The sequence below is a fragment of the Eurosta solidaginis genome, chromosome 1 (assembly GCF_040869045.1).
Source record: "Eurosta solidaginis isolate ZX-2024a chromosome 1, ASM4086904v1, whole genome shotgun sequence".
NCBI classification, from domain to species: Eukaryota; Metazoa; Arthropoda; class Insecta; order Diptera; family Tephritidae; genus Eurosta; species Eurosta solidaginis.
Genome location: NC_090319.1, coordinates 206002576 through 206027900, shown reverse-complemented (window position 1 = coordinate 206027900; position 25325 = coordinate 206002576). Strand labels below are relative to the sequence as shown.

Here is a 25325-nt window from a genome sequence, read left to right as displayed (position 1 = left end):
GCTGCTCGTATACGTACATATGTGTAGACGCAATTATTTATTCGTTTATGTAGATACATAATGATTGAATTATTTATGTGAATGTTTGTAGTTTACAGTCTCTCGCGCATACATAGGCGTATAAGTAAATGCATCTGTGTGTGACATCTTTCGGCTGCCTATTATATGTGTATACATGATTTGATTATTGACGTAAATACTGCTTATCGTGGCCTTGGCATCGCCTTAGTGATGGTATAACTTAGTGATGTTAATATCCGTGACAGTATTAATAAAACCACAAAAATAAGGCAGAAACCGTAGTAAAACATCTCACAAAAATAGTTGAAGCATTAAATAAGATAGAAAAAACGATACAAAAATTAAATGGTCAACCAAATAGCAGTCACAAGCATATCAATATTTTGTAATCGTTAGAGACAAATTGATGTCCTCGCTGGCAAAATATTGTGACGAATATTAGCAACACTAAAGGTTACTCTCATCTCTAAGCCAATACTAAGCAGTGACTTGTATGCATATCAACAAATCAGTCATTATGTCTATACATATGTCCACACAAGCAGCGGAGAGAGGCGCACAAACACATGCATATATCTGAGATACTCCCAAAAATAGGCAATCATCTGTGGAAGTATCACTCACATATTCACGCGCATATCAGAAGCTATAACGTGCATCTGTAGTTATAGCTGGTAATTTTATAGCTGGTACACAAATAGTTAATTCTAGAAACACCAAGAAATATGCAAACGAGGAAATTGAAGAGTATAAGAGCAACATGAGCTTACGCATGGCAATCAGTTTGATTTAAGCACGCTATCTGTTGAGAAGTATAAATGTTATTGTGAAGTACTTTAATAAAGGCCATTTTGCGTTATTGAATAGTGGAGTTATTTATTCAACAGTTTAGTGATTCGAACGTTAGTAGAAAGTTGCAAATAAGCGGATTTTCCCAAAATTCGTTACAATTGGCGTCAGAAGAGGAATTGTTAAATAAATTCCGAAGATTTTGAGTACATCAAAGACATGGCAAAGTGGAGTGAATTGAAGATCCAGCAATTGAAGAAGGATTTGGAGAGATGTGGATTGAATACAACCGGCAATAAACTCGAACTACAGGCAAGACTACGAGAGACAATGGAAGTAGAAGGAATTAACGTGGAAGAGTATGTCTTTCATCTTGATGGCGATGAGACAACAACAAAAATTGAAGAGAAAAACGAAACACAGCAGGCAATGGCGAACACAAACTTGAACACAATATTAGTTGCAATATCTGCACAAGCGTCGACGGTAACATCCAAGATGGAAAAACAACTAGAATCCCAGGATACACCTATAACATCCAAGATAGAATCACAGGAGACACGCATAACATCCAAGATGGAAACTCAACTGGAAGAACAGAAGACATATATAGCATCCAAACTGGAATCACAGGAGGCGCGTATTTCAGAAATGACGTCGCAAGAATCATCTCAACTGGAAGATCAAAAGACATATATGGTATCTCACCAGGATGCAAATATGGCTCAATTTCAGGCAGAAGTATATGATTTAAAAGGTCGTATGAGGCAGTTACAACTAAATCGCCCAGCTGTTTCAGCAAGCAATCCAAAGGTAAAAACTCCACCTTTTGACGGCTCTGTTCCTTTCCAGGTCTTTAAGCTTCAATTTGAGAAGGTACCAGCAGTGAACAACTGGAATACTGAAGATAAAGTTGCTGCACTGTTCGTGGCATTGAAAGGACCAGCAGCTGAAATCTTACAGACTATTCCAGAGTACGAAAGGAACTGTTATGAAGCATTGATCGGTGCTCTAGAGAGACGATACTGAACCGAGCATAGGAGACAGACATACCAAATGGAGCTACTGAACCGCTGAAACATTGCAAGAGTTTGCGTCGGATGTTGAAGGGCTGGCACATTTAGCGAATGCGGACACACTCGTGGAATACACCGAAAGGGTAAAAATCCAAAGCTTTATAAATGGCATACGGGACGTGGAAACGAAGCGAGCGACATACGCAGACCCAAAACCTACATTTACAGAAACGGTATCACATGCTCTGATTCAGGAAACAGCATCGCTTCTGTGTAAGCCAGTGTCTAGGTAGAAAGGCCAGACTGGGTGAACACAATATTGGAGGCGCTGAAGGGATCACAACAGAAAAATGACGGAGTTATGAAGTATTTCAAGTGCGGTAACCCAGGTTACATTGCTCGTCATTGCAGCACCGGTCATGGTAGTTCCAACTTGGCTTGTCGTAAACATAAAGCTGGAGGAGATAAGCAAGAGCGAGTCAGATGTAAAGATCGAAAACTTGTCCCAGCTATTGAATGTCCTGTGATATCTATCTCGAAAATTGGAAGAAAGTCGAGCAGTCTTACCGTCGAAGGAAAGGTGGATGGCAAGGAGCGTGTACTGACTGTAGATATGAGCGCATCTCATTCCTTAATCCGATCTGATTTGGCCAACAGGAGAGTAAAGCCATTACCAGGAGCAAGGTTGCCTACGGTCACTGGCAAGTGTAGCCAAGTCCAAGGAGAAATGGTATGTGAGGTCCTAATTGGAAAGGTCACGGTTCTGCACAACTTCGCTGTGGCAGAGGTTGTTGATGATGTGATATTGGGGGTGGACTCTTAGTTGACCATGACATCAGGATCGAATGATTATGCGCTATAAGAACCAGGATATACCACTTAACTTCAGTTTAGAGAAAGGGTTCAGCAGTAAACGAGTGCTGGTGGAGGAAATTCAGCAAAGACCACAAAAGTCAAAGAAAGTAAATCGGGCAAAGGTTGGTGGAATGAATGGGCCAAATAAATCAGAACCCAAGGCACCCGCGAGAAAAACGCTGGCATTGACAAACCCTAATGGATGCACTAACAAAAAGGATAGAATTTCCCAGAAAGATAGAAAGGGTGGTTTCAAGCCCGCGCGCACTACTGTTGTGAAACGTCAAGACGATACTGATGATGCAAAGTCAATCCGTCAAAATCAAGCTCTGCGAAGTAGTTTATTGGCCAAAGTACATAGTGTGAGGGAGCGGTCCAGGATAATGAGTATAGGATGGAACACAGGTACGACAAGAACTATAATTCGGAAGGTTCCTTGGAGGGAGATTTGGTACTGTTATACAACCCTCACCTGCGAAAGATGTTGCATCAAATTTTGGTGCAGTTGAGAAGGCCCGTGCAGAGTTGTGAAGATCAGTGATGTCATATACCGCATACAAACAATTAGGAAACAACGAAATAGAAGGGTGGTTCATTTGGAGAGGCTAGCAGCGGTTAGATCGAGGGATTTGTCTGATCGGAACGATCAGACTTAGATGGAGGGCAGTGTGACGAATATTAGCAACACTAAGGGATACTATCATCTCTAAAGCAATACTAAGCAGTGACTTGTATGCACATCGACAAATCAATCATTATGTCTATAATTATGTCCATACAAGCAGCGGAGAGAGGCGCACAAACACATATATATATATATCTGAGATACTCCCAAAAGTAGGAAATCATCTGTAGAAGTATCACTCACATATACACGCGCATATGAGGAGCTATAACGTACATATGTAGTTATAGCTGATAAACAAATAGTAAATCCTAGAAACGCCTAGAAATATGCAAACGAGGAAATCGAAGAGTATAAAAGCAACACCAGCTGAGGCATGGCAATCAGTTTGATTTAAGCACGCTATCTGTTGAGAAGTAGAAGTGTTATTTTGAAGTACTTTCATAAAGGCCATTTTGCATTATTGAATAGTGGAGTTATTTATTCAACAGTTTAGTGATTCGAACGTTAGTAGAAGGTTGCAAATAAGCGATTTTTTTCCAAAATACGTAACATTATGATATAGAATTCATAGTACCAACAACATTGAAAATATTCCAGATGTTTGGCTAGTTGCTTTATCTTGCGTGTTCATATTATTGATCACTGCAATAGCTATGATGTTCAAAAAATATATATAAAATAAATTTAGACAGCTAAAAACAATCAAGAGCTTATTTAAAACCTCATTTGAACCAAAACGCCAAATACATTTGAATAAAATGTAAATATCAACTTTAAAACCTTATTATTCAAAATCCATATCCAAGCAATAACCTTCAAAATGCCTCAACCAACAATAAATTTTCTTGGGATAGCGTTATCAGCGCTGCCTAAGTTCAATAGCAAACCAAGAACTCGCATAATATTTTTGGATGCTCATGCATTTCTGCACAACCCAAATATAAGTAATGATGCAAAAATTTAGGATGAGATGCAAAAACTCTAAAACAAAAAAAAAAAAAAACAAGTAAGGAAGGTTAAGTTCGGGTGTAACCGAACATTACATACTCAGTTGAGAGCTATGGTGACAACATAAGGGAAAATAACCACGTAGGAAAATGAACCGAGGGTAACCCTGGAATGTGTTTGGATGACATGTGTATCAAATGAAAGGTATTAAAGAGTATTTTATGAGGGAGTGGGCCAAAGTTCTATACGTAGACGCCATTTAGGGATATCGCCATAAAGGGGGATCAGGGTTGACTCTAGAATTTGTTTGTACGATATGGGTATCAAATGAAAGGTGTTAATGAGTATTTTAAAAGGAAGTGATCCTTAGTTCCATAGGTGGACGCCGTTTGGAGATATGGCCATAAAGGTGGGCCAGGGGTGACTCTAGAATGCGTTTGTACAATATGGATATCAAACGAAACGTGTTAATGAGTATTTCAAAAGGGCGTGGGGCTTAGTTCTATAGGTGGACGCCTTTTCGAGATATCGCCATAAAGGTGGACCAGGGGTGACTCTAGAATGTGTTTGTAGGATATTGGTATCAAAGGTATTAATGAGGGGTTTAAAAGGGAGTGGTGGTAGTTATATAGGTGGTCGCCTTATCGAGTTATCGGCATAAAGGTGGACCAGGGGTGACTCTAGAATGCGTTTGTACAATATGGGTATCAAACGAAAGGTGTTAGTGAGTATTTTAAAAGGGAGTGGGCCTTAGTTCTATAGGTGGGCGCCTTTTCGAGATATCGCCATAAAGGTGGACCAGGGGTAACTCTAGACTTTGGTGTACGATATGGGTATCAAATGAAAGTTGTTAATGAGTCTTTTTAAAAGGGAGTGGGCCTTAGTTCTATAGGTGGTCGTTTTTCGAGATATCGCCATAAAGGTGGACAATGGGTGACTCTAGAATATGTTTGTACGACATGGGTATCAGATGACAGGTGTTAATGAGTATTTTAAAAGGGCGTGGGGCTTAGTTCTATAGGTGGACGCCTTTTCGAGATATCGCCATAAAGGTGCACCAGGGGTGACTCTAGAATGTGTTGGTATGATATATATATAAATTTAAGGGATTAATAAGGGTTTTAAATGGGAGTGGTGGTAGTTGTATATGTGAAGGCGTTTTCCAGATATCGACCAAAATGTGGACCAGGGTGACCCAGAACGTCATCTGTTGGATACCGCTAATTTATTTATATATGTAATACTGCCAAGATTTCAAGGGTTTTTTATTTCGCCCTGTAGAACTTTTTCATTTTCTTCTACTTAATATTGTAGGTGTCACACCCATTTTACAAATTTTTTTTCTAAAGTTATATTTTGCGTCAATAAACCAATCCAGTTACCATGTTTCATCCCTTTTTTCGTAATTTTCGATATCGAAAAAGTGGGCGTGGTCATAGTCGGATTTCGTACATTTTTTATACCAATAGAAAGTGAGTTCAGGTAAGTACGTGAACTGAGTTTGGTAAAGATATATCGATTTTTGCTCAAGTTATCGTGTTAAGGGCCGGGCGGAAGGACAGACGGTCGACTGTGTATAAAAACTGGGCGAGGCTTCAAACGATTTCGCCCTTTTGACAGAAATAAGTTATCGTCCTAGAATCTAAGCCCCTACCAAATTTCACAAGGATTGGTAAATTTTTGTTCGACTTATGGCATTAAAAGTACCGTAGACAAATTAAATGAAAAAGGGCGGAGCCACGCCCATTTTGAAATTTTCTTTTATTTTTGTATCTTACTGCACCATATCATTACTGGAGTTGAATGTTGACATAATTTACTTATATACTGTAAAGATATAAAATTTTGTGTTAAAATTTGACTTAAAAAAAATTTTTTTTTAAAGAGGGCGTGATCGTTCTCCGATTTTGTTAATTTTTAGTAAGCATACATACAGTAATAGGAGGAACGTTCCTGCCAAATTTCATCATGATATCTTCAACGACTGCCAAATTAAAGCTTGCAAAACTTTTACATTACCTTCTTTTAAAAGTGGGCGATGCCACGCCCACTGTCCAAAATGTTACTAATTTTCTATTCTGCGTCATAAGTTTAACTCACCTACCAAGTTTCATCGCTTTATCCGTCTATGGTAATGAATTATCGCACTTTTTCTGTTTTTCGAAATTTTCGATACCGAAAAAGTTGGCGTGGTTATAGGCCGATGTTGTTGATTTTAAATAGCGATCTGAGATGAGTGCTCAGGAACCAACATACCAAATTTCATCAAGATACCTCAAAATTTACTCAAGTTATCGTATTAATCAAAGTTAATATACTCTGTGAACTCTGCTCAACTGAGTACAAAAATAGGTAGGTACTTTGTGTGAGGATGCAGAGTCTCAGGTTTTTTGTGGTCTGCATGTAAAAACTATGACTACGAATCACGTATTTCAACAATATATGACGTAAACGTAACTATTTGATGAAATTTGAAGCTTCTAGCCGTAAAAAAGGGGCAAAAATTATAATTTATATGGGGTATATAATATATATACCACCGATCTCCATGATTTTTTCAGACAAAAATATACGGTATATACGTAAGCAATTGGTGGAATTTTATGCCTCTAGCTGCATTTGGTGAAATTTGAAGTTTCTAGCTCTTAAAATGGTGCTGAAATTGCAAAAAAAAATATATATATAGTATATATTCTATACTATATATATACCATGGATCTCTATGATTTTTTCACACAACAATATATACTATAAACGTAAGCAATTGTTGAAATTTTAAGCTTCTAGCTGTTAAAATGGGGTAGAAATTGCGAAAAGTTTCTTATCTGAACAATCGGTGGTATGAGATATATACTATATATACCTCTGGTCTCTATGATTTTTTCAGACGACAATATATGCTATACACGTAAGCATTTGGTGAAATTTGAACATATCTAAACGATTTTTATGATAAATATAAAATAAACAAGGAAAAACGGGACTGTCTTCGGCTGTGCCGAAGACTTCATACCTTTCATGAATGGGGCTTAACAATAATCTTATCCCGCTCGTAATCTCCGAATAATCGGATGTATAAAATAAGAAATATATAGTGAACAGATCTACATACCTTAACGATTTTTAAGATAAATATAAAATAAAAAACAGGTAGGTACTTTGTGTGAGGATGCAAAGTTTCAGGTTTTTTGTGGTCTGCGTGTAAAAACTATGACTACGAATCACGTATTTCAACAATATATGACGTAAACGTAACTATTTGATGAAATTTGATGAATTTTGAAGCTTCTAGCCGTAAAAAGGGGGCAAAAATTAGAGTTTATATGGGGTATATAATATACATATCACCGATCTCTATGATTTTTTCAGACAACAATATATGCTATATACGTAAGCATATGGTGAAATTTGAAGCGTCTAGCTGTTAAAAAGGGGCAGAAATTGCGCACTGTTTCTTATCTGAACAATCGGTTGTATGAGATATATACTATATATACCACCGATCTCAATGATTTTTTCATACAACAATATATGCTATACACGTAAGCATTTGGTGAAATTTGAAGCTTCTAGCTGTTAAAATGCGGAAGAAATTGCGCAAAAATTCTTATCTGAACAATCGGTTGTATGAGATATATACTATATATACCTCCGGTATCTGTGATTTTCTCAGACAACAATATATGCTATACACGTAAGCATTTGGTGAAATTTGAACATATCTAAACGATTTTTAAGATAAATATAAAATAAAAAATAGGTAGGTAATCCGTGTGAGGATGCAAAGCTTCACGTTTTTTGTGGTCTGCATGTAAAAACTATGACTACGAATCACGTCTTTCAAAAATATATGACGTAAACGTAACTATTTGATGAAATTTGATGAATTTTGAAGCTTCTAGCCGTAAAAAAGGGGCAAAAATGACAGTTTATATGAAGTATATAATATATATACCACCGATCTCTATGATTTTTTCAGACAACAATATATGCTATATACGTAAGCATTTTGTGAAATTTGAAGCTTCTAGCTGTTAAAACGGGGCAGAAATTGCGCAAAGTTTCTTATCTGAACAATCGGTTGTATGAGATATATACTATGTATACCACCGATCTCAATGATTTTTTCAGACATCAATATATGCTATACACGTAAACATTTGGTGAAATTTGAAGCTTATAGCTGTTAAAATGAGGCCGAAATCGCAAAAAAAATATATATATACTATATATATATACTATATATATATACTATATATACCATCATATATATATTATATATATCACCGATCTCTATGATTTTTTGACACAACAATACATACTATATACGTAAGCAATCGGTAAAATTTGAAGCTTATAGCTATTAAAATGGGGTAGAAATTGCGAAAAGTTTCTTATCTGAACAATCGGTTGTATGAGATATATACTATATATACAACCGATCTCTATGATTTTTTCAGACAACAATATATGCTATATACGTAAGCAATCGGTGAAATTTGAAGCTTATAGCTGTTAAAATGGGGTAGAAATTGCGAAAAGTTTCTTATCTGAACAATCGGTTGTATGAGATATATACTATATATACAACCGATCTCTATTATATTTTCAGACAATAATATATGCTATATACGTAAGAATTCTGTGAAATTTGAAGCTTCTAGCTGTTAAAATGGGGCTAAAATTTGCGAAAATATTTATATATATATATATATATATATACTATATATACCACCATATATATACTATATATACCACCGATCTTTATGATTTTTTCAGACAACAATATATGCTATATACGTAAGCATTCGTTGAAATTTGAAGCCTCTAGCTCTTAAAATAGGGCAGTAATTACGAAAAGTTCCTTATCTGAACAATCGGTTGTGGGGGATATATACTATATATACGACCGATCTCATCAATTTTTTCAGGCAACAATACGTGCAATATACGAAAGTATAGGGTGAAGTTTGAAGCTTCAATCTGTTAAATTGGGTAAGATATTACAAAAATCCTCTTTTTCTGAAAAATCGGTTGTTGGAGGATATATGCTATAGTGGTCCGATCCAGTCGGTTCCGACAAATGTCTATTCGGACACCCAAATACACCTGCTCACCAAATTTTATCAAGATATCTCAAAAATTGAGGGACTAGTTTGCATAAAAACAGACAGACGGACAGACGGACATGGCTAAATCAACTCAGCTCTTCAACCTGATTATTTCGGTATACTTAATGGTGGGTCTATCTATTTTCCTTTAAGGACTTACAATTTTCGGTTTCGTGACGAAATTAATATACCATTTCATTTTCATGAAATGTATAAAAATAGGTAGGTAATCTGTGTGAGGATGCAAAGCTTCACGTTTTTTGTGGTCTGCATGTAAAAACTATGACTACGAATCACGTCTTTCAAAAATATATGACGTAAACGTAACTATTTGATAACATTTGATGAATTTTGAAGCTTCTAGCCGTAAAAAAGGGGCAAAAATTACAGTTTATATGAAGTATATAATATATATACCACCGATCTCTATGATTTTTTCAGACAACAATATATGCTATATACGTAAGCATTTTGTGAAATTTGAAGCTTCTAGCTGTTAAAACGGGGCAGAAATTGCGCAAAGTTTCTTATCTGAACAATCGGTTGTATGAGATATATACTATGTATACCACCGATCTCAATGATTTTTTAGACATCAATATATGCTATATACGTAAGCAATCGGTGAAATTTGAAGCTTATAGCTGTTAAAATGGGGTAGAAATTGCGAAAAGTTTCTTATCTGAACAATCGGTTGTATGAGATATATACTATATATACAACCGATCTCTATGATTTTTTCAGACAACAATATATGCTATATACGTAAGCAATCGGTGAAATTTGAAGCTTATAGCTGTTAAAATGGGGTAGAAATTGCGAAAAGTTTCTTATCTGAACAATCGGTTGTATGAGATATATACTATATATACAACCGATCTCTATAATTTTTTCAGACAACAAAATATGCTATATACGTAAGCAATCGGTGAAATTTGAAGCCTCTAGCTCTTAAAATAGGGCAGTTATTACGAAAAGTTCCTTATCTGAACAATCGGTTGTGGGGGATATATACTATATATACGACCGATCTCATCAATTTTTTCAGTCAACAATACGTGCAATATACGGAAGAATATGGTGAAGTTTGAAGCTTCAATCTGTTAAATTGGGTAAGATATTACAAAAATCCTCTTTTTCTGAAAAATCGGTTGTATGGAGGATATATGCTATAGTGGTCCGATCCAGTCGGTTCCGACAAATGTCTAATCGGACACCCAAATACACCCGCTCACCAAATTTTATCAAGATATCTCAAAAATTGAGGGACTAGTTTGCATACAAACAGGCAGACGGACAGACGGACAGACGGACATGGCTAAATCAACTCAGCTCTTCAACCTGATTATTTCGGTATACTTAATGGTGGGTCTATCTATTTTCCTTTAAGGACTTACAATTTTCGGTTTCGTGACGAAATTAATATACCATTTCATTTTCATGAAATGTATAAAAATAGGTAGGTAATCTGTGTGAGGATGCAAAGCTTCACGTTTTTTGTGGTCTGCATGTAAAAACTATGACTACGAATCACGTCTTTCAAAAATATATGACGTAAACGTAACTATTTGATGACATTTGATGAATTTTGAAGCTTCTAGCCGTAAAAAAGGGGCAAAAATGACAGTTTATATGAAGTATATAATATATATACCACCGATCTCTATGATTTTTTCAGACAACAATATATGCTATATACGTAAGCATTTTGTGAAATTTGAAGCTTCTATCTGTTAAAACGGGGCAGAAATTGCGCAAAGTTTCTTATCTGAACAATCGGTTGTATGAGATATATACTATGTATACCACCGATCTCAATGATTTTTTAGACATCAATATATGCTATATACGTAAGCAATCGGTGAAATTTGAAGCTTATAGCTGTTAAAATGGGGTAGAAATTGCGAAAAGTTTCTTATCTGAACAATCGATTGTATGAGATATATACTATATATACAACCGATCTCTATGATTTTTTCAGACAACAATATATGCTATATACGTAAGTATTCTGTGAAATTTGAAGCTTCTAGCTGTTAAAATGGGGCTAAAATTTGCGAAAATATATATATATATATATACTATATATATATACTATATATACCACCATATATATACTATATATACCACCGATCTTTATGATTTTTTCAGACAACAATATATGCTATATACGTAAGCATTCGTTGAAATTTGAAGCCTCTAGCTCTTAAAATAGGGCAGTTATTACGAAAAGTTCCTTATCTGAACAATCGGTTGTGGGGGATATATACTATATATACGACCGATCTCATCAATTTTTTCAGTCAACAATACATGCAATATACGGAAGTATATGGTGAAGTTTGAAGCTTCAATCTGTTAAATTGGGTAAGATATTACAAAAATCCTCTTTTTCTGAAAAATCGGTTGTATGGAGGATATATGCTATAGTGGTCCGATCCAGTCGGTTCCGACAAATGTCTAATCGGACACCCAAATACACCCGCTCACCAAATTTTATCAAGATATCTCAAAAATTGAGGGACTAGTTTGCATACAAACAGGCAGACGGACAGACGGACAGACGGACATGGCTAAATCAACTCAGCTCTTCAACCTGATTATTTCGGTATACTTAATTGTGGGTCTATCTATTTCCCTTTAAGGACTTACAATTTTCGGTTTCGTGACGAAATTAATATACCATTTCATTTTCATGAAAGGTATAAAAATAGGTAGGTAATCTGTGTGAGGATGCAAAGCTTCACGTTTTTTGTGGTCTGCATGTAAAAACTATGACTACGAATCACGTATTTCAAAAATATGTGACGTAAACGTAACTATTTGATGAAATTTGATGAATTTTGAAGCTTCTAGCCGTAAAAAAGGGGCAAAAACGACAGTTTGTATGAAGTGTATAATATATATACCACCGATCTCTATAATTTTTTCAGACAACAATATATGCTATATCCGTAAGCATTTTGTGAAATTTGAAGCTTCTAGCTGTTAAAACGGGGCAGAAATTGCGCAAAGTTTCTTATCTGAACAATCGGTTGTATGAGATATATACTATATATACCACCGATCTCTATGATTTTTTCAGACAACAATATATGCTATATACGTAAGCAATTGGTGAAATTTGAAGCTTCTAGGTGTTAAAATGGGGTAGAAATTGCGAAAAGTTTCTTATCTGAACAATCGGTTGTATGAGATATATACTATGTATACAACCGATCTCTATGATTTTTTCAGACAACAATATATGCGATATACGTAAGAAATCGGTGAAATTTGAAGCTTATAGCTGTTAAAATGGGGTAGAAATTGCGAAAAGTTTCTTATCTGAACAATCGGTTGTATGAGATATATACTATATATACCACCGATCTCTATGATTTTTTCAGACAACAATATATGCTATATACGTAAGCAATCGGTGAAATTTGAAGCTTATAGCTGTTAAAATGGGGTAGAAATTGCGAAAAGTTTCTTATCTGAACAATCGGTTGTATGAGATATATACTATATATACAACCGATCTCTATGATTTTTTCAGACAACAATATATGCTATATACGTAAGTATTTTGTGAAATTTGAAGCTTCTAGCTGTTAAAATGAGGCCGAAATCGCAAAAAAAAATATATATACTATATATATATACTATATATACCATCATATATATATTATATATATCACCGATCTCTATGATTTTTTGACACAACAATATATGCTATATACGTAAGCATTTTGTGAAATGTGAAGCTTCTAGATGTTAAAACGGGGCAGAAATTGCGCAAAGTTTCTTATCTGAACAATCGGTTGTATGAGATATATACTATGTATACCACGGATCTCAATGATTTTTTCAGACATCAATATATGCTATACACGTAAGCATTTGGGGAAATTTTAAGCTTATAGTTGTTAAAATGAGGCCGAAATCGCAAAAAAAATATATATATACTATATATATATACTATATATACCATCATATATATATTATATATATCACCGATCTCTATGATTTTTTGACAGAACAATACATACTATATACGTAAGCAATCGGTGAAATTTGAAGCTTATAGCTATTAAAATGGGGTAGAAATTGCGAAAAGTTTCTTATCTGAACAATCGGTTGTATGAGATATATACTATATATAGAACCGATCTCTATGATTTTTTCAGACAACAATATATGCTATATATGTAAGCAATCGGTGAAATTTGAAGCTTATAGCTGTTAAAATGGGGTAGAAATTGCGAAAAGTTTCTTATCTGAACAATCGGTGGTATGAGATATATACTATATATACAACCGATCTCTATGATTTTTTCAGACAACAATATATCCTATATACGTAAGCAATCGGTGAAATTTGAAGATTATAGCTGTTAAAATGGGGTAGAAATTGCGAAAAGTTTCTTATCTGAACAATCGGTTGTATGAGATATATACTATATATATAACCGATCTCTATGATTTTTTCAGACAACAATATATGCTATATACGTAAAAATTCTGTGAAATTTGAAGCTTCTAGCTGTTAAAATGGGGCTAAAATTTGCGAAAATATATATATATATATACTATATATATATACTATATATACCACCATATATATACTATATATACCACCGCTCTTTATGATTTTTTCAGACAACAATATATGCTATATACGTAAGCATTCGTTGAAATTTGAAGCCTCTAGCTCTTAAAATAGGGCAGTAATTACGAAAAGTTCCTTATCTGAACAATCGGTTGTGAGGGATATATACTATATATACGACCGATCTCATCAATTTTTTCAGGCAACAATACGTGCAATATACGAAACTATATGGTGAAGTTTGAAGCTTCAATCTGTTAAATTGGGTAAGATATTACAAAAATCCTCTTTTTCTGAAAAATCGGTTGTTTGGATGGTATATGCTATAGTGGTCCGATCCGGTCGGTTCCGACAAATGTCTAATCGGACACCCAAATACACCCGCTCACCAAATTTATTAACTCAGCTCTTCAACCTGATTATTTCGGTATACTTAATGGTGGGTCTATCTATTTTCCTCTAAGGACTTACAATTTTCGGTTTCGTGACGAAATTAATATACCATTTCATTTTCATGAAATGTATAAAAATAGGTAGGTAATCTGTGTGAGGATGCAAAGCTTCACGTTTTTTGTGGTCTGCATGTAAAAACTATGACTACGAATCACGTCTTTCAAAAATATATGACGTAAACGTAACTATTTGATGAAATTTGATGAATTTTGAAGCTTCAAGCCGTAAAAAAGGGGCAAAAATGACAGTTTATATGAAGTATATAATATATATACCACCGATCTCTATGATTTTTTCAGACAACAATATATGCTATATACTTAAGCATTTTGTGAAATTTGAAGCTTCTAGCTGTTAAAACGGGGCAGAAATTGCGCAAAGTTTCTTATCTGAACAATCGGTTGTATGAGATATATACTATGTATACCACCGATCTCAATGATTTTTTCAGACATCAATATATGCTATATACGTAAGCAATCGGTGAAATTTGAAGCTTATAGCTGTTAAAATGGGGTAGAAATTGCGAAAAGTTTCTTATCTGAACAATCAGTTGTATGAGATATATACTATATAAACAACCGATCTCTATGATTTTTTCAGACAACAATATATGCTATATACGTAAGCAATCGGTGAAATTTGAAGCTTATAGCTGTTAAAATGGGGTAGAAATTGCGAAAAGTTTCTTATCTGAACAATCGGTTGTATGAGATATATACTATATATACAACCGATCTCTATAATTTTTTCAGACAACAATATATGCTATATACGTAAGCAATCGGTGAAATTTGAAGCTTATAGCTGTTAAAATGGGGTAGAAATTGCGAAAAGTTTCTTATCTGAACAATCGGTTGTATGAGATATATACTATATATACAACCGATCTCTATGATTTTTTCAGACAACAATATATGCTATATACGTAAGTATTCTGTGAAATTTTAAGCTTCTAGCTGTTAAAATGGGGCTAAAATTTGCGAAAATATATATATATATATACTATATATATATATAATATATACCACCATATATATACTATGTATACCACCGATCTTTATGATTTTTTCAGACAACAATATATGCTCTATACGTAAGCATTCGTTGAAATTTGAAGCTTCTAGCTCTTAAAATAGAGCAGTAATTACGAAAAGTTCCTTATCTGAACAATCGGTTGTGGGGGATATATACTATATATACGACCGATCTCATAAATTTTTTCAGGCAACAATACGTGCAATATACGAAAGTATATGGTGAAGTTTGAAGCTTCAATCTGTTAAATTGGGTAAGATATTACAAAAATCCTCTTTTTCTGAAAAATCGGTTGTATGGAGGATATATGCTATAGTGGTCCGATCCAGTCGGTTCCGACAAATGTCTAATCGGACACCCAAATACACCCGCTCACCAAATTTTATCAAGATATCTCAAAAATTGAGGGACTAGTTTGCATACAAACAGACAGACGGACATGGCTAAATCAACTCAGCTCTTCAACCTGATTATTTCGGTATATTTAATGGTGGGTCTATCTATTTTCCTTTAAGGACTTACAATTTTCGGTTTCGTGACGAAATTAATATACCATTTCATTTTCATGAAAGGTATAAAAATAGGTAGGTACTTTGTGTGAGGATGCAAAGCTTCACGTTTTTTGTGGTCTGCGTGTAAAACCTATAACTACGAATCACGTATTTCAACAATATATGACGTAAACGTAACTATTTGATGAAATTTGATGAATTTTGAAGCTTCTAGCCGTAAAAAAGGGGCAAAAATAACAGCTTATATGGCTATTATAATATATATACCACCGATCTCTATGATTTCTTCAGACAAGAGTATATGTTATACACTTAAGCATTTGGTGATATTTGAAGCTTCTAGCTGTTAAAATGGGGCTGAAATTACGAAAATATATATATATACTATATATACCACCATATACATATATACTATATATACCACTGATCTTTATGATTTTTTCAGTCAACAATATAGCTATATACGTAAGCATTCGTTGAAATTTGAAGCCTGTACCTCTTAAATAGGGCAGTAAATTCCGAAAAGTTTCTTATCTGAACAATCGGTTGTGGGGATATATACTATATATACGACCGATCTCATCAATTTTTTTCAGACAACAATATGTGCAATATACGATATGCTATGAATCTGATAAATTGAGGAAAATATGCCAAAAATCCTCTTTTTCTGAAAAATCGATTGTATGGAGGATATATGCTATAGAGGTCCGATCCGGCCGGTTCCGACAAATGTCCAATCGGACACCCAAATACACCCGCTCACCAAATTTTATGAAGAATCTCAAAAATTGAGGGACTAGTTTGCAAACAAACAGACAGACGGACATGGCTAAATCAACTCAGCTCTTCATCCCTTCATCCTGTTTATTTCGGTATACTTAATGGTGGGTCTATCTATTTTCCTTTAAGGATTTACAATTTTGGGATTCGTGACGAAATTAATATACCATTTCATTTTCATGAAAGTTATAAAAATAGGTAGGTACTTTGTGTGAGGATGCAAAGTTTCAGGTTTTTTGTGGTCTGCATGTAAAAACTATGACTACGAATCACGTATTTTAACAATACATGACGTAAACGTAACTATTTGATGGAATTTGTTGAAATTTGAAGCTTCTAGCCGCGAAAAAGGGGCAAAAATTACAGTTTATATGGGGTATATAATATATATACCACCAATCTCCATAATTTTTTCAGACAACAATGTACGTTATATACGTAAGCAATTGGTGAAATTCTAAGTTTCTAGCTGTTAAAATGGGCAGAAATTGCGCAAAGTTTCTTATCTGAAGAATTTGGTGAAATTTGAACATATCTAAACGATTTTTAAGATAAATATAAAATTAAAAATAGGTAGGTACTTTGCGTGAGGATGCAAAGCCTCACGTTTTATGTGGTCTGCATGTAAACACTATGACTGCGAATCACGTATTTCAACAATATATGACGTAAACGTAACTATTTGATGAAATTTGATGAATTTTGAAGCTTATAGCCGTAAAAAAGGGGGCAAAAATGACAGTTTATATGGGGTATATAATTGTTTAAGCGACTTAAACTATGAACATTTTTCGTTCGTTTGTTTCAGTAGCCATTGAGTGTGCTTGTAATTCTCAACTGGTTAGTGAAATATTCTAAAGACATAGTTTGAGTTTTTTAATTAAAAGCGAGGTTCTTCGGATGGTGTGCTAATACATCAGAGCCCAGTGCTCGCCTCCATATCACACTTTGAAGGGGTTCTTCAAAGAGAAGATGAGGTGGCTCATTAGAGCGAAACCTCAGAGTGCCCAACTCTCGCCCCAAATTAAATAAATAGAGGTTTTTCTTGTAGAAAATGGGGTGCCAATACCTCAGAGCCGTCCCGTGCTCGCCTCCATATCACATTTTAAAGGGTTCTTCAAATAGAGGATGAGGTGGCTCAGTAGAGCGAAGCCTCAGAGCCCCCCAGTGCTCGCCCCCATATTAAATAAATAAAGGTGTACTGATGCTATGCATCCTCCCATGACTTAAATACACCAATAACACTAAAACTACCCAACTCAATAAATGGAATACATTAAATCAAAAACCCCATAAACTCAATACAGTCCATTAATAATAATAATTTATAAATTAAAAAAAAAAAAAAGGAATGCTTGGTGGGAGTTGAACCCGCAACCCCGGGCGTTTGGTCGGGTACGTCAGCCACTGTGCCACGACTCATACGCTCACAAGCACATAAAATTACTCATTTATAACTCTAATTAAACTGCTCGCCCTCAATTGCCCAAAGCTTAGACAATAATATATATACCACCGATCTCTATGATTTTTTCAGACAACAATATATGCTATAGACGTAAGCATTTGGTGAAATTTGAAACTTCTAGCTGTTAAAATGGGGCTGAAATTACGAAAATATATATATATACTATATATATTGTAACGAATTTACTGCAAATCCTCTTATTTACAATCCTCTGCTAAGTTCGAATCACTAAACTGTTGAATAAATAACTCCAATTTGTAATAATTCAAAATGGCCTTTATTAAAGTACTTCACAATAACACTCAAACTGTGCAACGAATAGCTTGCTCAATAACCACACTGATTGATAGCTCAATGAAACTCTACTATTCAAAATAATACTGCTATTGCTCGCTAGATATCGTCTTAATCGAAACTGCTTGACAACTCAAATCAAACTGAATTACAGCGCCTCTACATCTGTCGCCTTTTATATTCTTTGGTTTCCTCGTTCGCATTTCCTAGAATCTACTAGCATTGTCCATGAGCTCTCAAACTTCTCAGCTATAACTAAAATTGCACAATTTTATACATCTTCTAGGCGCTTCCAGAATCTACTAGTCCAGTAGCTCTCAAACTTCTCAGCTGTAACTACAATTGCACAATTTTATAGTTTTTCTCATTGCATACTTATAGGAGTATCTCAGATATATGCATGTGTTAGTGCATTGACTCTCCGCTGCTCGTATACGTACATGGTACATATATGTAGACGCAGTTATTGTTTCGTTTATGTAGATACATGATGATTGAATTATTGATGTGCATTCACGTGACTGCTTAGCATCGGCTTAGAGCTGGCAGCACTCCCTAGTTTTGCTAATATTTGTAACACTGCCCTCCGCCTAAGTCTGATCGTCCCGATCAGACAAATCTCTCGATCTAAACGCTGCTAGCATCGCCAAATGTACCACTCTTCTACTCCGTGCTTTCTCAATGCTTTGTATGTGGTAAATGGTATCACTGATCTTCTTCACAACCTTGTACGGGCCTTCCCAACTACACCGAAATTTGGATGGAACACGCCGGTGAGGGTTGTAAAACAGTACCAAATCTCCCGCCAAGAAACCTTTCGAATTATTGTTCTCATGGTACCTGTGTTTCATCGTACCACTCAATACCCTGGTTCGTCCTTCACACTCTGTTGTTTGGCTGATGAACTACTTCGTAGAGCTTGCGCTGGATGGATTTGCTTTGCATAATCAGTATCGTTCCCACGTTTCTCCACAGTAGTGCGCTATGGCTTGAAACTACCCTCGCATTCTTTCTCGGAAATTCGTTGCTTCGTTTTCCTGCATCTTTTAGGTTTTGTGATTTTGATTTATTTGGCTCATTCGATCTATCAACCTTTGCCTTTGACTTTCGTCGTCTTTGTCGAGTCTTTTCCACCAGTACCCGATTACTGCTGAACCCTTATTCCACACTAAAGTTAAGTGGTATGTCCTGGTTCTTATAAAGTATTATTTTTCTCCGCATATCGATCCTGATGTCATGGTCAACCAAGAAGTCCACTCCCAATATGACTTCATCAACGATCTCCGCCACAACGAATTTGTGTAGAACCATGACTTTTCCAATTAATACCTCACATACCACTTCACCTTGGACTTGATTATACTCGCCTGTGACCGTACGCAACCTTGCTCCAGGTAATGACTTTACTCTCCTGTAGACCAAATCAGATCGAATCAAGGAATGAGATGCCCCCATATCTACAGTCTGTACACGCTCTTTACCATCCACATTCCCTCTGGTGGTAAGACTGCTTGATTTCCTTCCAATCTGCGACACAGATATCACAGGACATTCAATAGCAGGGGCAAGTTTTCGTTCTTTACATCCGACACGCTCCTGCTCATTTCCGCCAGCTTTGCGTTTACGGCCACCCACATTGTTGGAACTATTAGGACCAAGATCGCAATGACGTGCCATGTGACCTGGGTTGCCGCACTTGAAACATTTAATAATTTTTTCATTCCGCTTTTGCGATCCCTTCAGCGCCTCTAATATTGCGTCTACCCACTCTGGCCTTTCTTCCTCCACACGGCGTGCTTTGTAAACTGGCTTACACAGAAGCAATGCTGTTTCTTGAGTCAGTGCATGGGATACCGTTTCTGCGAATGTAGGTTTTGGGTTTGCATATGTCGCCTGCTTCGTTTCTACGCCCCGTATGCCATTTATAAAGCTTTGAATTTTTACCCCTTCAGTGTATTCCACGAGTGCGTCCGCATTTGCAAGATGAGCCAATCTTTCAATATCTGAAGCAAACTCCTGCAATGTCTCATTCGCTCTTTGGTGACGGTTTTGCAACTCAATTTGGAATATCTGTTTCCTATGCTCACTTCCGTAACGTCTCTCTAAAGCGCTCATCAATGTTTCGTAGTGGTTCCGCTCGTACTCTGGAATGGTCTGTAAGATTTCCGAAGCTGGTCCTTTTAAAGCTACGAACAATGCAGCAACCAGTTGTTCACTGTTCCGGTCTTCTCAAACTGTAGCTTAAAGACATGGAAAGGAACAGAACCGTCAAAGGATGGTGTTTTTACCTTTGGATTACTCGTTGAAACTGCTGGGCGATTTAGTTGCATCTGCTCGATGCGTCCTCTCAAAGCATCCACCTCGGCCTCGAAATTTTCTTCAAACTGTAAAATTTTTGTATCTTGCGCCTCCAACTTCGAGGAAATACCTTCTTCTTGCTCTTCCAGTTGAGCAGAGATCTGCGATGATATCTGTGCTGAAATTTGCGCCGACATTTCGGATATCCGTGTTTCTTGTGCTTCAATCTTTGATGTTATACGTGTATCTTGGGATTCCATCTGTGATGACAGTTGAGATGTTATTTCTTTCTTTTGCGATTCCAGTTGGGATGCCAATTGTGACGACATTTCGGACATTTGTGCCGATATTGCAGCCAACATCATATTCAGGTCTGTGTTCGCCATTGTCTGCGGTGTTTCATTTTTCTCTTCAATTTTTGCTGTTGTCTCGTCCTCATCAGGAGAAAAGACATACTCGTCCACATCAATTCCTTCTGCTTCCATTGCCTCTCGTAGCCGTGCCTGAAGTTCGAGTTTAACGCCGCTTGTATTCAATCCACGGCTCTCCAACTCCTTCTTTAGTTGCTGGATCTTCAATTCACTGCCATGTCCTTGTTGTACTATGGAATTTATTCAACAATCCCACTTCTGACACCAACTGTAACGAATTTACTGCAAATCCTCTTATTTGCAATCCTCTGCTAAGTTCGAATCACTAAACTGTTGAATAAATAACTCCAATTTGTAATAATGCAAAATGGTCTTTATTAAAGTACTTCACAATAACACTCAAACTGTGCAACGAATAGCTTGCTAAATAACCACACTGATTGATAGCTCAATGAAACTCTACTATTCAAAATAATACTGCTATTGCTCGCTAGATATCGTCTTAATCGAAACTGCTTGACAACTCAAATCAAACTGAATTACAGCGCCTCTACATCTGTCGCCTTTTATACTCTTTGGTTTCCTCGTTCGCATTTTCTAGAATCTATTAGCATTGTCCATAAGCTCTCAAACTTCTCAGCTATAACTAAAATTGCACAATTTTATACAGCTTCTAGGCGCTTCCAGAATCTACTAGTCCAGTAGCTCTCAAACTTCTCAGCTGTAACTACAATTGTACAATTTTATAGTTTTTCTCATTGCATACTTATAGGAGTATCTCAGATATATGCATGTGTTAGTGCATTGACTCTCCGCTGCTCGTATACGTACATGGTACATATATGTAGACGCAGTTATTGTTTCGTTTATGTAGATACATGATGATTGAATTATTGGTGTGCATTCACGTCACTGCTTAGCATCGGCTTAGAGCTGGCAGCACTCCTTAGTTTTGCTAATATTCGTAACAATATATTAGGCCGGGTCAATTTGTGGGGAGGCAAAAAAATTGCCCATTGCTCTGTGAAAATCATATTCTAGGGATCAACATAAGAAACTTTGCTGAAGGAACCATACCTCTAAAGCAAATTCTGATGCCCCCCCCCCCCCCCCTTTGGGTCGTAGGGGCAAATTTTGAAAGATCCCACTTTGAAATGCCTATGTTTTTTCTTTTTGGAGTTTATTTTTCTCTTTAGAAATTTATTTAGTCAGAACATATGTAAATGAAAAAATGAATTTAACTTAGTAATAGCAAAGAAATTTAAAAAAATTATTAGAAATTTGCGTTTTTACTACCCCCTTTTAAAGCCAAGGCATCACTGTGATGCATTTGCATGTCGTAAACATAGTTGTGTGGGTTTTAAAAAATTAAGTTGTCACTGTGACATAATTGCAGATCGTAAAATTGCTTGTGTTGTTTTTTTAAGCCTCCACAAGACACAGCAGGTAGAATTCAAATTGCCCCTACCCAAAATTTCGACCCAAAGGGGGGGACATCAGAATTTATTTTAGAGGTATGGTTCCTTCGGCAAAGTTTCTTATTTTGATCCCTAGAATACGATTTTCCCAGAGCAATGAGCGATTTTTAAATCGAACCGCCCTAATATATATACTATATATACCACCGATCTTTATGATTTTTTCAGACAACAATGTATGCTATATACGTAAGCATTCGTTGAAATTTGAAGCCTCTAGCTCTTAAAATAGGGCAGTTATTACGAAAAGTTTCTTATCTGAACAATCGGTTGTGGGGATATATACTATATATACGACCGATGTCATCAGTTTTTTCAGACAACAATATGTGCAATATACGAAAGTATATGGTGAAGTTTGAAGCTTCAATCTGATAAATTGAGGAAGATATGACAAAAATGCTCTTTTTCTGAAAACCCCGTTGTATGGAGGATATATGCTATAGTGGTCCGATCCGGCCGGTTCCGACAAATGTCTAATCGGACACCCAAATACAACCGCTCACCAAATTTTATCAAGATATCTCAAAAATTGAGGGATTAGTTTGCATACAAACAGACAGACGGACAGATGGAGAGACGGACATTGCTAAATCAACTCAGCTCTTCATCCTTATTCTTTCGGTATACTTAATGGTAGGTCTATCTATTTTCCTTTAAGGACTTACAATTTTGGGATTCGTGATGAAATTATTATACCATTTCATTATCATGAAAGGTGTAAAAATACTGAAACCCACATAATCCCATTCTCCTTTGCCGATAAAGCAAAAGAAAATACAAATCAAACACAAAACGACCTATACCCATTTTCTTATGCCGTAAATATGGACATATAGCGCTATGTATGGGACAACATTCGGCAGGCAGTTTTAGATGCCCACAACAGGAACCAGATTTCCCTATGAGATTGTTGCAACTCAATTTAAACCACTGTGAAGCGGCCCAAGACCTCTTATCCCAAACAATGTTTGAAGGAGGATTTGACATAGCGGTACACTCCGAGCCGTACAGAAAAAAGCAGGAGCAAGGTTGGCTCACGGAATGGGCTGGGAAAGCAGCAATTTGTATACCAGGAAAATTTCTTCCGCAGGAAAAGATGGCACCGACAGTCGCAGGATTCACATGGGCAAAACTCGAAGGTATATACATTTTCAGTTGCTATGCACCTCCGAGCATGACTAGCACGGATTTTGAGAACATGATTCTTGGGATGACCATAGAAGCACAGGGTAAACACCCGCTTATAATATGTGGAGACTTTAATGCATAGTAGTTCTGGGTCTTTTGCTGAAACTTGGTAAGATGCCAGACCCGCCATCTTCATACAGGCCACTTGGAATGTTGGATTCAATAGGAAAGATTCTCAAATGTATTATTAGTGAGCGTCTTCAGCAGACCCTGGAAAGCCCAGGTGGCTTGTCAAATAGGCAGTTTGGATTTCGAAAATCGAAACCCACGATAGCTGCGATACAAACAGTTGTCAATATAGCCCGCGGAACTATAACCGGAGGCCAAAGTAAAAGGAAGCTCTATGCACTGATAACTTTGGATATTAGAAATATTCCTAACCATAGGAGATTTTGAAATAAATTCAAAGCCTTCTTGAAAAATCTAGGAGTAATCATTGACTCAAAACTAACTTTTAAGGAGCACTTCACGGCGGTGGGGGAGAAAGTTTCTAGAGTTAGTGGAGCTCTAACGAATAATGCCCAACATCGGTGGCCCAGGCCAAGCTACCCGTCAGCTATTATCCAAAGAATAAGTCCCCCACAGCTTGAGGGCGCCTACAATGCTGATGTGCTGAGATCAGGTGAGTGAGAAAACAAAATCATGCTTTTATTTTTGTACGTATACGATCCCTATGCACTTATGTACATAATACCTTAGCCTGGGTCAGGGATTCGTGTTAATTTTGGCCTCTTTGGTTTTTTTTATATACACATATGTATACATCTATTTTCTAATTTTTGAAAAGAAAGATATGACAATATTTTCTAGTAAAAGCAAAGTTCTTTCTGTCCCTGTTCTTAGCCCATTTCACACCACCCGTTAGGTATGCAATTGGCGCTTTACCGAGTTTAATTTTGTATAAATACATATGTAATATGTAAGTGTGACACAAAACGAAAATTTCGAATAGAAGAGAGGATACCTTAATAAAAAAAAAATATAAAAAAAATTATGTAATGGAAGAAGGAAGAGTTTACTAAAAAGAAGAAGGAAGAGTTTACTAAAAAAATTTAAAATGAAAGAGAAAAAATTAAAGTACTTAAAGTGCGAAAAAATTAAGTGAAGTAAATAAACAGTTCCATATAAAAACGCAATAAGTACACTTAGACTTTTTTCCGGGTTTTAATGTTATCATTGTGGAAATATGAAGATTCAAATGTTCGGATATTTAATGTTGGGATTCCCATTGAAAACTATGTACGTAATTCAATTATATTAAATTTGTAAACATTCCATTTCATGAATATACATACATGACCATATCTTCCATAAAATATCGTCTGTGAAAGATATAATCAACAAATCTTATAAAATAAAGTCGCTAAATGTCGTTGTACGCACATCACTTCACACAGAATGCTCCGATTTTAAAACGGTTTTCCATTTGAAATCTTATCTTTATGAGATGGATATTTTCAATATAATTTGAAGGCAT

At 35.9% G+C, this 25325-nt stretch overlaps 1 protein-coding gene across 1 annotated transcript in view; it reads right to left on the bottom strand.

Moving 5' to 3' along the window:
- LOC137239534 (acetylcholine receptor subunit alpha-like) overlaps positions 1–25325 on the bottom strand; it is a 1517845-nt gene that overhangs the window by 911947 nt on the left and 580573 nt on the right. The gene's annotated exons all lie outside the window — the stretch shown is intronic.